The sequence below is a fragment of the Sarcophilus harrisii genome, chromosome 3 (assembly GCF_902635505.1).
Source record: "Sarcophilus harrisii chromosome 3, mSarHar1.11, whole genome shotgun sequence".
NCBI lineage: Eukaryota > Metazoa > Chordata > Mammalia > Dasyuromorphia > Dasyuridae > Sarcophilus > Sarcophilus harrisii.
This window is the reverse complement of record NC_045428.1, coordinates 602,036,939-602,048,285: the sequence shown is the minus strand read 5'-3', so window position 1 is coordinate 602,048,285 and position 11,347 is coordinate 602,036,939. Positions and strand designations below refer to the sequence as shown.

General features: G+C 43.5%; 1 pseudogene; it reads left to right on the top strand.

The window, feature by feature from the left end:
- The first annotated feature begins 812 nt into the window (after positions 1 to 812).
- Positions 813 to 7,412, top strand: LOC116422704 (annotated as a pseudogene).
- Positions 7,413 to 11,347: the final 3,935 nt, after the last annotated feature.

Genomic DNA, 11,347 nt, shown 5'->3' with positions numbered 1-11,347 from the left:
CCATGTATATACCTGGAGATAAAGGACAACAGATCCCTACCTTATTTTCCTGATTCATGATTATAACTCTGTGGAAATCAAGAAATACCGAGTTCGAAATTTAACTTAGATCGTTAGAAGCTGCTTGAGCCAAGGCCAAAATCTTAACTCTGTCTCAGTTTTGTCATCTGTAAAATGGAGACAATATAGACTCTATTTTCCAAGCTGTTGTGAAGATCAAAGGAGAACATATTTGTAAACTACCTGCCAAGATGAAAGTGCTAGAGAAATGATAGCCATGATTATTGCTTTGTTGTTATGCTTGTGATGTGGATAATGATGTTCACACCAAGACAGCAGGAAATGACACTGAGAAAAAAAGTCATACCATGCATGAAACATGTGCTCACCCTCCATCCGAGTCAAGGGTCTGAGGTCAGGTTCTGGGGCTGTGGTGTGAAGCCTTTGCGCCCAATCTTAGTGATTTCAGGGGGAAGTTATTTACAGGGGATGCTGGTCCTTTCATGGAACAGAGAGGCATGTCTGGAGACCCCAGACCCCCTTCAGTTGTCTTTAACACTAAATAAATATCCATCAGTTCCTCAGTCCTTGCCAGACTCCATTTACCATAAGCCACCCTGACCCCCTCAGAACTCACCCTTGAAGGACCATTGTCCCCTTCATCAGTATAAGAGCGGAAACTGTGGGGCCTGGGTTAAGGGGCGTGAGGCAGCAGAGCTGGCCACCACATCCTGGGCCAGCCTCCATTAGCCTGCCTTTTCCACTCTGCACAGTTTAGGCTACACAGCCCAGAACGGAACCCAAGACTCACCATGGACTCCACAGTGACTTTCCTGATCTCCATTGGTGAGTCTCCAGGGTCAAACCTGAGAAGGGAGGGATATTGTGACAAAACGGTGGGTAGTTGACCTGACATACAGGGCAATAACCCAAGGAGGACGGAGAAGCACCGAGGGTGAAGCAAGACCCAGTTTCTATTCAAATGGCTCCTCCTTCATATTATGACCAAGGCAGAATTAGAAGTACAGAGGCATTACAAGAGCCGGGGATGGAGTCAGAGTAGGATGGAGGAAACCATCAGTGACTGGAGTATCTCTTACAGGACTGTGCCTACACTGGGAAGCTAGGACACAAACGGGTGAGTCCTGCCCCCAACATCTCACTATTCTTTTTTCACTTCTTGTCCAAAAAGAACTCAGAAAGCTACTCCCAGGATAGAAGCTTCAGAGTCTAGGTGAAAGATTTATGGGGTGAGAGAAATCCTGAAAAAACTGGAAACTTTATCCTTCATAGGCACTCTTCGCAGACCCTTCCTTTGGGCTGATCCAAGTCCTGTGGTCCACCAAGGAGCAGATGTGACCCTCAGGTGCCAGGGCCAACTGGGGAGTGACAGATTCCAGTTCTGGGTGGATGGAGAGCTCAGAGAGGAGAGAAATGACTCGTGGTCACGGGCAGACTTTGTGCTCAGCAGTGTGTGTGACTGGAGGGATGCGAGAAGCTACAGGTGCCGCTCTGGGCAGGGGCCGTTGTGGTCAGAGCTCAGTGACCCCCTGGCCCTGGTGGTGATGACAGGTGAGAGGGTGCTAGTATAAAACCATCCTTGGGCATAAGGAGTAATACCTGAAAGAGGAGTCCGATGTCCCTCTCTAGAGAGTCAAGTTATAAATGGGGCAAACCCTCAGTTTTTCCTATCTTCTTCCCTTTACCAGCCACAATTTGCATTTTGGATTTTGAAATCTTTCTCCTCAGTAACCCTGTGGGAGAAACCTGCCTGTTTCTCTTTTGGGATAAAAATGAAGCCTGAAGGGGGGTCTGGTGGCAAAATCAAAATATCTTGTGACAGGGTCAGGTTTTCCTTCTCCCAGCTCAAAACCCAACGATCTTCCCCGCATGCCCCTAATAGCCCAAGGTGTGTTGCTCCTCCATGAGGAAAACCGCACCAAAGGGCCCAACTTTCTATGGAACCTGCCAACAGTCGACCTGTTCATTTCATCTCCTTTTTTCCCTTCTTTCCCTACATTCCAAACTGGCAATGCTCACCCCATCATTCCCATCCTCTGCCTTTCAAACACAGTTGCCTCTCCTTGACCCTTTTCCTTACCCTCCTTTCCCTACAATGCGGCTCAGGTCAGACTCTGGACCCCCGGGATGCAGTCCCTGAGGATCATGGAATATCCTGGCCAACCGCCTTATTCTCTCTCTCCCCTCTAGCACGGGGCCATTCCCACCTCCCGGCCCCTCCATCTCTTGTTACAAGACAGCGTTGGAGAAAGTGCCCACGAGTCTGAGGTGGGGCTCCCCCCCAGTCCTGGCTGGGTGACTGTGGCTCAATTCCTGACTTTGCGCAACTTGGGCTACCACTTACATAGGGTGAAACTCATGGGCAAGATTCTTTAATGGGGTCATTTGACCTCAAACCCCTGGTGATCCCTGGGACTGTGAGCCCTCTGATGCTAACAAGATGGTGCCTTCCTTAATCCTTAGGGATCCTCCATCACTGAGCAGGAGCTGCCTGATAAATGAAGTGCAATAACAGGAGAATCAAATCAAATGTACCACATAAGACCAGAGGCAGCCCCTTTCCTCCCATACAAGTGTTGCCCCCACACACAGCTCTGCCAGCTCTGTCCCAACTTCACTGAGGATTGGCCAAGGGGATAGCAGGGCAAGGATCAGTCACATGCTACAGTGTGGGGAAGTGGGTATGGCCCTTCCTGAAAAGCTGGGGTTCTTTCTACCCAGCCTCAAGCCCATGCCATCATGGAATTATTAGGAACAAAGAGCTTTCCAGATCACACAGCTGACAAAAACATCTGAATTGGCCAGGGATGTTGCATACAGATGTAGCTGGAGGACCAGAGCTTGATTCCTTCAAGAGAGAAGGGAAATCTTCTCTTCCATGTCCCTTCCTGTCCAACAGCTCTGTACATTCACAGCCTTCCGGGATCCAGAAAAGCTTTCTGATGACCTGGGAGCCGAGTTACTGAGCAATTAACAGGCCGACAGGACTGGACACAGAGGCATAGCCAGGAACCTGCAGCCCAACCTCCCCATTCTCAGCTCTATTTCAGGCAACGATATGAAGGGCTGATGGTGAGAGTTCTGTTCTCTAACTTCCTTCGTCCTTCCAGTTCCCACAGACCCTTTTCAAACCCATGACTTAACCTACCTCAAACAAAAGTGACCATTTGATTCTCATCCTTCATCTTCTCAAATTTGTTTGCCCTCCTAGGGAAAAATGGACCCTTCCAAACAGAAGAGGACAGGCTGCTTTCTCCTTCCATCTGGGGGCCAGGACGCGGAGCTGCTTATTTACTAAGAAAAACCCCATATTGGGGTATCCTAAATACCTGGAATGACTGTGTTGGGTGACTACATGAAAACTCCCTAATTCTCCAATTCCATCCCCACATAGGAGGGCCCACAGAGATGTAGGGACAGCATAAAATCCAGGGATAATTGAAGGGATTGTTTGGGGGAGGGCAGACCCCAAAATTCTCCGGTCTTATGGAGTCCCAGGGCTGAAGAAATGAAATGTTCCCAACTCAAGCATGCCAGACGAAAGTAAAAGGGCAAATTTCTTCCGCCTGCAATGGGGGTGGGAGGAGGCCTAAATGGCATCTCACCTTGACCTCTGTCACCCTCTTCTCCTCGGACCCTCCCCCAAGCCCACTCTTGGAAAACTGACCGGGACCCCAGGGAAACATCACTCTGTGGGCTCTAAACTATCTTCTCTTCAAGAGGTGACCTTCACTCTGTGGAAGTCGGCAGGAACCCACCACAGCCCCCAGGTTCTGGGCCTTCCCTCTCCTTGACCCGGGACACTGGGAGCTACAGGTGTGCTTACAGGACAGCCGATGGGAGAGAATCAGAGCCCAGTGAAGCCCTGGAGCTGGTGGTGCCAGGTGAGGGTAGTGGGGGGCCCCAGAATGATTCTATGTTTCTCCTTCTCTCTGCCCAAACAGGGGTGACACTGGGTGACAAACCATGGTCCCTACACAGCCAGCTCTGCCCTGGGGCAAACTGGAAGACATGAGATATTTCTATTGTGATTTAAAATATTCAGGAAAAGATCAAGATGGGACTGGAGTTGAGGTTTAGGGGAACAGTCACAAAATCCAGAGCTTAAAGGGTCTTGGAGGCTCTTGAGGGAAAATCCTCCCATTACCAAAGAGCAAATGAGGTCCTGAGGGAAAAAAGGATTTGTCCAAGATCATAGAACTAGTGAGGGACAGAGAGGGGAGACAGGTTGTTGCTTTCTCACACCTGGACCATGATCTGAGGTCTAAATTTAGGCTGAGCTCTGGCACTGAATGTGACAGCCCTGAGAAGGAGGGAAGGGCCATGATCTTCCCTCTCAGGAGGCATCAGATGCATGAGATCACAGGCCAGGTGAGTTCCCTCCAGTTTCACAGGCTCCTCAGGTCCCTGGCTAGTGTCAGTCATATATCTGCTCAAACATCTCATGTACAAAAGACTCAAATGAAGCTCATGGCTCAGGGAAAGAAGCTGGGATGGGAATTTTTTAGACTCATCTTCCTATATTCAAATCTGAGCTCTATGCCATTGGTACCTGGGTGATCCAGAACACATCATTTCACTCTGTTGGTCTCAGTTTCCTCATCTGCAGCTTGAGTTAGAGAAATGGAAAAGCTTTTTCTCCAATATCTTTGTCAAGAAAACTTTAAATGGGGTCCTAACAATTGGATATGATTGAAAAACGACTGAATAACCACAATGAGACTTGGTCAGGCACAGGGAATGAACCATGGAGACATGGGGACTGGGAGGCAGGGCAGGGATGTGATTTTGGTGTCCTGATCTCCAGCCTCTTCCCCCACCCCACCTTGTTCCTCTCACAGGATCTCTGCCCAAGCCTTCCCTCTCAGCCCTCCAAGGCCAGGTGGTGGAGCCGGGGCAGCATGTGACTCTCCAGTACAGGCAGCCCCCTCGGTCAGCACTCTGGAGAGCAACATTCACTCTGCTGAAGGTGGGCAGCCCTCAGCCCCTGCAGAGCCAGAGCCCAGCTGGCACCTCAGCTTTCTTCAACCTCCTGTCTTTGAGGGCCCAGGATGTTGGCAACTACACCTGTGTCTATTATAGTAGGATGTCTCCATACCAGGTCTCTGAGCCCAGTGATGCCCTAGAGATCTGGGTGACAGGTAAAGGTTGTTCATGTTCCCAGGGTATAAAATAGAGGCATGGGAGGTAGGATTGAGAGATATCCAAGAAAATCTGTGAAGACATGTTTGGGGCTCATTTTATCATCATGAAGTAGAAGTTGGGGGAAAATGGGTGTCCCTTAAAAATCAGAGAGAAAAAGTGAAAAAACGGACCTGCTCAGGTACTGCACCACTCTAAAGGGACAAGAATGGAAGAAGAAACTATCTTTTTATTCCTGGATAGCCCCGAAGAACACCTAAGGTTTAACATCTCTCCCTGTTCAGGGAAACAGACTTAGAACAATGAATGGTCAGAAGCAAGAGCCAATGGTCAGTGAATTATTCAGAGGCCTCAGTAGTATTGCTCCCCTTCCATCCTCCATCATCACAACTATGGGGTGGGGAGAGGGTTTTGAGCAACTCTGCTTTCTCTTTGTATTTCCATATGAGCTCCCCAAGCCTTTCCTCTCAGCCTCACCTGGACTAGAGGTGGTCTCAGGAACCAGTGTGACACTCTTGTGTTTGGGACCCTCGTGGGCTACTAGATTTGTTCTGTACAAGGAGGGAGTTGAGGCAATCCTGCACAACATGGAAGCCCATGAAAACCAGGGCTGGTTGTTCTTGACTCATGTGACCCCCCGAGCACTCTGCAATTACAGCTACAGCTATCAGCTGGGCACCAATGGAAATCTCTGGAAACAGTCTAGTGACGCCCTGGAGCTTCTAGTTAGAGGTGAGAGCAGGATGATGGGAAAATATCAATAAGCACTCCATTCCTCAGACCCTGCAAAGAAAGGAAACATGGCCTTGGTTCTGGCCCAGAGATACAGGGTAAGGTCTACAGAGACTTTGACACTGTCCTCATTTCCAGGCCAATGAAGACTCAGTATGTGAGCTGAGACATAAGGCTTTCTTCCTTATTCTTCCTCTCTCTCTCTCTCTCTCTCTCTCTCTCTCTCTCTCTCACACACACACACACACACACACACACACACACACACACACATCTTTATTCTGGCTTCTGTTTATCTTACTCTGATTCCAAGAGAAAAATCCTCTCTGAAAAGGATTTGTACCAAACTGTTTAATGATAATGATGGGAGGTTGTAGAGGGGAAAAGAGGAAAAAGCAGAGATGACTATGTGGAAAGGGTGAGCATCCTTAGCAAAATGATTTATCATGATTCTTCTCTCCACCCTAATTCATGTTCAGAGTCAAGTAACAACCTCATCATCATCCTCAGATATGTTTCCTATCTCCTCCTCCTGTGCCTTCTATGGCTTGCATTCCTCTGCCATGGATCCATCCCTATAAGTGAGTTTGGGGAAGACAAGAAAAAACATAAATGGATAAGGACCAGATATTCTTTTCTTCCTTTGAGGATCTGACTTTACTTTTCTTCCCATGTCTCTCTCACCAGGGCCTTTGCAAGGATACAGCCCTCAGAGGTAAGGAAACTTGACTCCTCTACCCATTACTTCCTGTTCCTTCTTTTCCATGTAACCTGAACTCCAAACTGGAAAGGGATTCTGGTAAAGAGAGGAAGCTGACAGAACCTCCCAGAGTGAACTCCATCTCCTTATGCTATTTCTTCCCTTTCTCCCTACTGTAGCTGTTTTTGTTGCTCTTGTCTTCCTTGGAGGACCTGCCTGCCTCATCATCCTGAAGCACCCAGAGAGGAAAGCCCATGTAAGTTATCTGGTAAGTAAGATGGTGGGGTCCTGGAATGGGGGAATGGTAGAAGGGAATACTGGTCCTGGGATATTAAGAATGATAAAATCTTCCCTCTACCTCGGATATAGAAGTGGCCGAGAACCAACCAAGGGAACTACTGGTGAGTTAATCCCCTCTTCAATAGTTCTCCTCCTCCAGTACAATGCCTCTAAAATGAGAATCTCTTTAATTATTAGGAATATTTATATAATACTTTCATAACTGTTGTTCCATATCATTTATTTCCTTCATAATTCTTTGTAATATATTTCATGTATCTAAAGGTATGAGGTTGAGAAAGCAACTATAGCTTTTACCAGACAAGCCATCAAAATTTTCATGACATTAATAAATTAAGAACTGCAGAGTCATCACTCTTCACTCCCTCTTGTATTTCTCCTTCAGGTCCCCATGGCTGAAGAACCTCAGGGAGTGACACACACTCAGTTGAACATAAGAACCTTGAGTAAGAGGAAAATTGACCCCAAAAAGACTCCCACAGAAGCCACGCTCTATGCCACTTTATATTTGGACTGAACATTTGGGCACCTTTTTGCAAAGGAATTCTCCACTTCTAATCTTCTTCCATATCTTCTCCTCTCCCTCATCCTTATTTTATCTGTTCCCCAATGTACCTTTCCCAGATTCCCATTATGGAAGAGCCATGATAACTATTAAGAATGTCCACTGGGCCATAGACTTAGGCAACTCCAGTGCATCAGTCTAAGGGCAACTGAGAAGGGAGGATGCTAAGAGAATCGGGAATTAAAATTTTAAGAAAAACCTTATTGAAATTTTGAAACAGCAACAAAGACAGTGAATTTTATTTTTGTTCATTGTTGATGGGTAAAAAAAATTAATAATAATAAGTATTATCATTGTTACTATTTTCTCCTCCTGTAACAACTGTGAACACCTTGCTTTCTGGTCAGTGTTAGATAAAAGAGAGAATAAAAAGCTTTTATAGGGGTGGGGAAAGTGGTGGCTACATGGGAATGACCTCATTATTATCAGTACTGGTTCAAAGAAGGAGTGATATACACATTCAATTGGGTATAAAATTCTATCTTATCCTACAGAAAATTGGAGAAGAGGATAAGAGAAGAAAAGGGAATAATAGAAAGGAGGGAAGACTGGGGAAGAGTTAGTCAGATTTAAAAAGATTCTTTCATCAAATTATCTGATGAAAGAAAAGAGAGAATGGAATAAAATGGGATCCAAATTGGAGGGAATTACTGTTTTCCAAAGTAATTGTGAAAAACAAAATTTGAAGCAAGTTTCCCTGATAAAGGCCTCATGTCTCAAACATAAAAAATTGAATCAATTTTATAAACTTCAGAGCCATTCCTCAACTGACAAATGATTAAAAAATATAAACAGCCACACATGACAAAGTCTAAGCTATCTTTATTCATATGAAAAGATGCTTTAAGTCACTATTTATTAAAGAAATGCAAATTAAAACAATTCTGAAGTACTCCCTCATGCTTATTAGATTGACTAATAGGACAGAATATGAAAATGACAAGTGGTGGAGGACATGTAGCAAAAATGAAACATTAATGCTCTATTGGCAGAGCTGTAACTCGATTCAACCATTCTATAGAGTGACTAACTCCATTTGAGGAATGTTTTTCTTTTTATCTCATTAACTCTAAATTTTGATGAAGGGGAATTAATATACTCTGGCCTAGTTCCAGTTAATCACTTAACTATAAACCAAATCAATAGGGTTTCTCATATCCAAAGAAGCAGAATAAGAATTGTGTAACAAGACCAGTAGCTTCATTTTCTCCCACAGTTAGGGCAATAGTAAATGCATAGCAGAGAAGTAAAAATCATACATAAAGTAAGAACAACTTATTGCCTCTAACTCATTTCATGGAGACTAAGTAAAGCAAGAGGGGGAATTCTACCAAGGGTCTTTGGGGTCAGGTAGTGGTGTCTCTATTACATTATGTTGAATTCCATGAAGATTCATCATCATTTCCCCTGACTGGTTAATAAAACAATCTTACAGGTTCCAAGCAATTATAGGGGAAGGGAAACCTAGGCCTTATCTCCATAGATGAAAAATTGACCCAGGGCTACTAAACTCCATGTAAGATTGGTGGGAGCTGACCTTTGTCCAGCAAAACTGTTGACATGTCTGATCCAATCTAAGCCAGGTAGGTTTTCTGGGGAAACATACTTGTGCTCTTGTTCTACATAATTGTTGTAGAAACCAGGTCTAACACAATAAAGAGGTTTCCCTTAGTAAGACCACAGATTGCAGTGTTGTGGATTTAATCACATACTTTACCATACTCAAAGGTATTACAGGGGTCATGGTGTAGAGATATACATAAAGGAAAAGGTAAGAGAAGCACACTCCTAGAGGCACACCCAAAAGAAGAGACATTGCAATGTGCTTTTGTACTACCTAGACAGTGTTTACTTTAAATTAAATGTAGTCATTTTCCAGACAAGTAGAAGTCATGGACCTAGGGCTAGTCTAGGTTAGGATCTAAAAATTATGAACATACAAGTTATATGGAACTAAAGCTAAATCTGTAAAGATTTACTGAATCTTTGTTGTGGGAAAGTATTATTCTCTGTGTCAGCATCCCATAAATTAAGTCTTTCCTTGGTATATATGATAACATACCCAACATCCATGAAGCCTAATAAATTTCAAGTGACATAAAGGGCGCCCTACTTCACCATGCAATTTAATAATAGCATTGAGTATTTTCCAGACTCCATGAAAGTAATGAGGGAGGAAAAAATAATGGTTAAAATAGGGAAACTTAACAACAACAAGAAAGTCTAGATTTACACCGTGGCATAATGATGATACTCGGGGATATAATAATAGATATAACAAATAGTTACAAAGTAAAAGGAAACCATTCTGCCATATATGACAAAATCCTCAATCAGAAAAATCCCATGAAGGAAGGAAATTCTTTTCCAGTCCTCTATCTTCCAGTCTTCCTGAGAACAAAACCCACTCGAATCAAAACAATATACTACAAATTCCTAAAATATCTGGTGACAGATTCATGACTTCAAATTAATTTGAAGAAAATTTTGTGTAAAGTACTATATAATATGGAAAGTGCTGTATAAATGATAGCCATTGCTGTTGTCACTGCTGGGTTTTTTAGGTTTTTCATCCCAAGAGAGCAAAAGATGAAGCTGTGTTTTTATGCGTTTCTTCTAAGGAACAAATTGCGGGTGTGCGTTTGTTGATCCGATCTGTCATTCTTTTTAATTTTTTAAATTTTAATACCTTTCCATCTAAAATTCTGAGATTTAGTTCAATATTTTCCTCCATTTATTTTACTATTTTACACAAATAGGACACAAATGGAATCTTAAGCTTTTTGAATATAAATACAGAATTACGTATCTTAAGTTATTTTACCTTAATCTATTTGAATACATGCCACTTTTTACCAGTTCCCTTTGTCTAATCCTCAATACCTACTCCAACAAAATTAAAAAATGGAAACCATTTTTTGCATATGGTATATAAATGTTGTTCTATAAACTATTATATAAAAAATGATCAGCAGGATAATTTCAGAAAGGCCAGGGGAGACTTAGGTGAACTGACACTTAGTGAAGTGAATAGAACAAAGAGAACATTAAAGACAGCAACAAGATTATACGATGACCAATTCTGATGGACATGGCTCTTTTCAACAGTGAGGTGATTCAGTTCCAATGGTCTTCTGATAGACAGAGACATCTACACCTAGAGAGATGATTGTGGGGACTGAATGTGGATCTCAACATGGCATTTTCACTTTTTGCTATTTGCTAGTATTTAATTTTCTTTCTCACATTGTTTCCTTTTTAATCTGATTTTTCTTATCATTTTTCATGATACTTGTAGAAACATGTACTGAAGAATTGCACATGTCTAAATGAGAATAGTGCATTAACCTGCAAAATGAGTGCATAGAAGCTCATTCTGAAATAGATTTTTGTGCTCACCAATAAATATAATCTCCATAAGCATTGTCCTTTCTCATTGCATTCCCAGCAACTGCACAGGAGGGATGACAAAGTAGAAGCTCCATAACTGGTCATTGAGTTTACTGTGGGTCTTGTCTAGGTAGGATGCAGCTCTTCTAATGGAATTCTGAGCCAGAAAGGTATTGAGTAATGATGGGCAAAGCAGGCCAGAAAAGTCACTGATGTCCTGACTGATTCCCGAGATGTCCTGGTCAAGGTGCTATTGAGAGGGTAAATGCAATGGCTGATCATAGAACAATCAGAGCAGCCAAGACTAAGGCTGGCCAATCTTTGGTTGAAAAGTGTGCCCACTGTAGCATCCTACAGGAGGTGCAGTCCCTGAGCCATTTATATACCTGAAGATAAAGGGAAACAGATTCCTACATTATTTTCCTGATTCATGATTTTAACTCCCTGGAAATCAGGAAATACTATCAAAATTTAACATAGATCATTACAACTTGTGT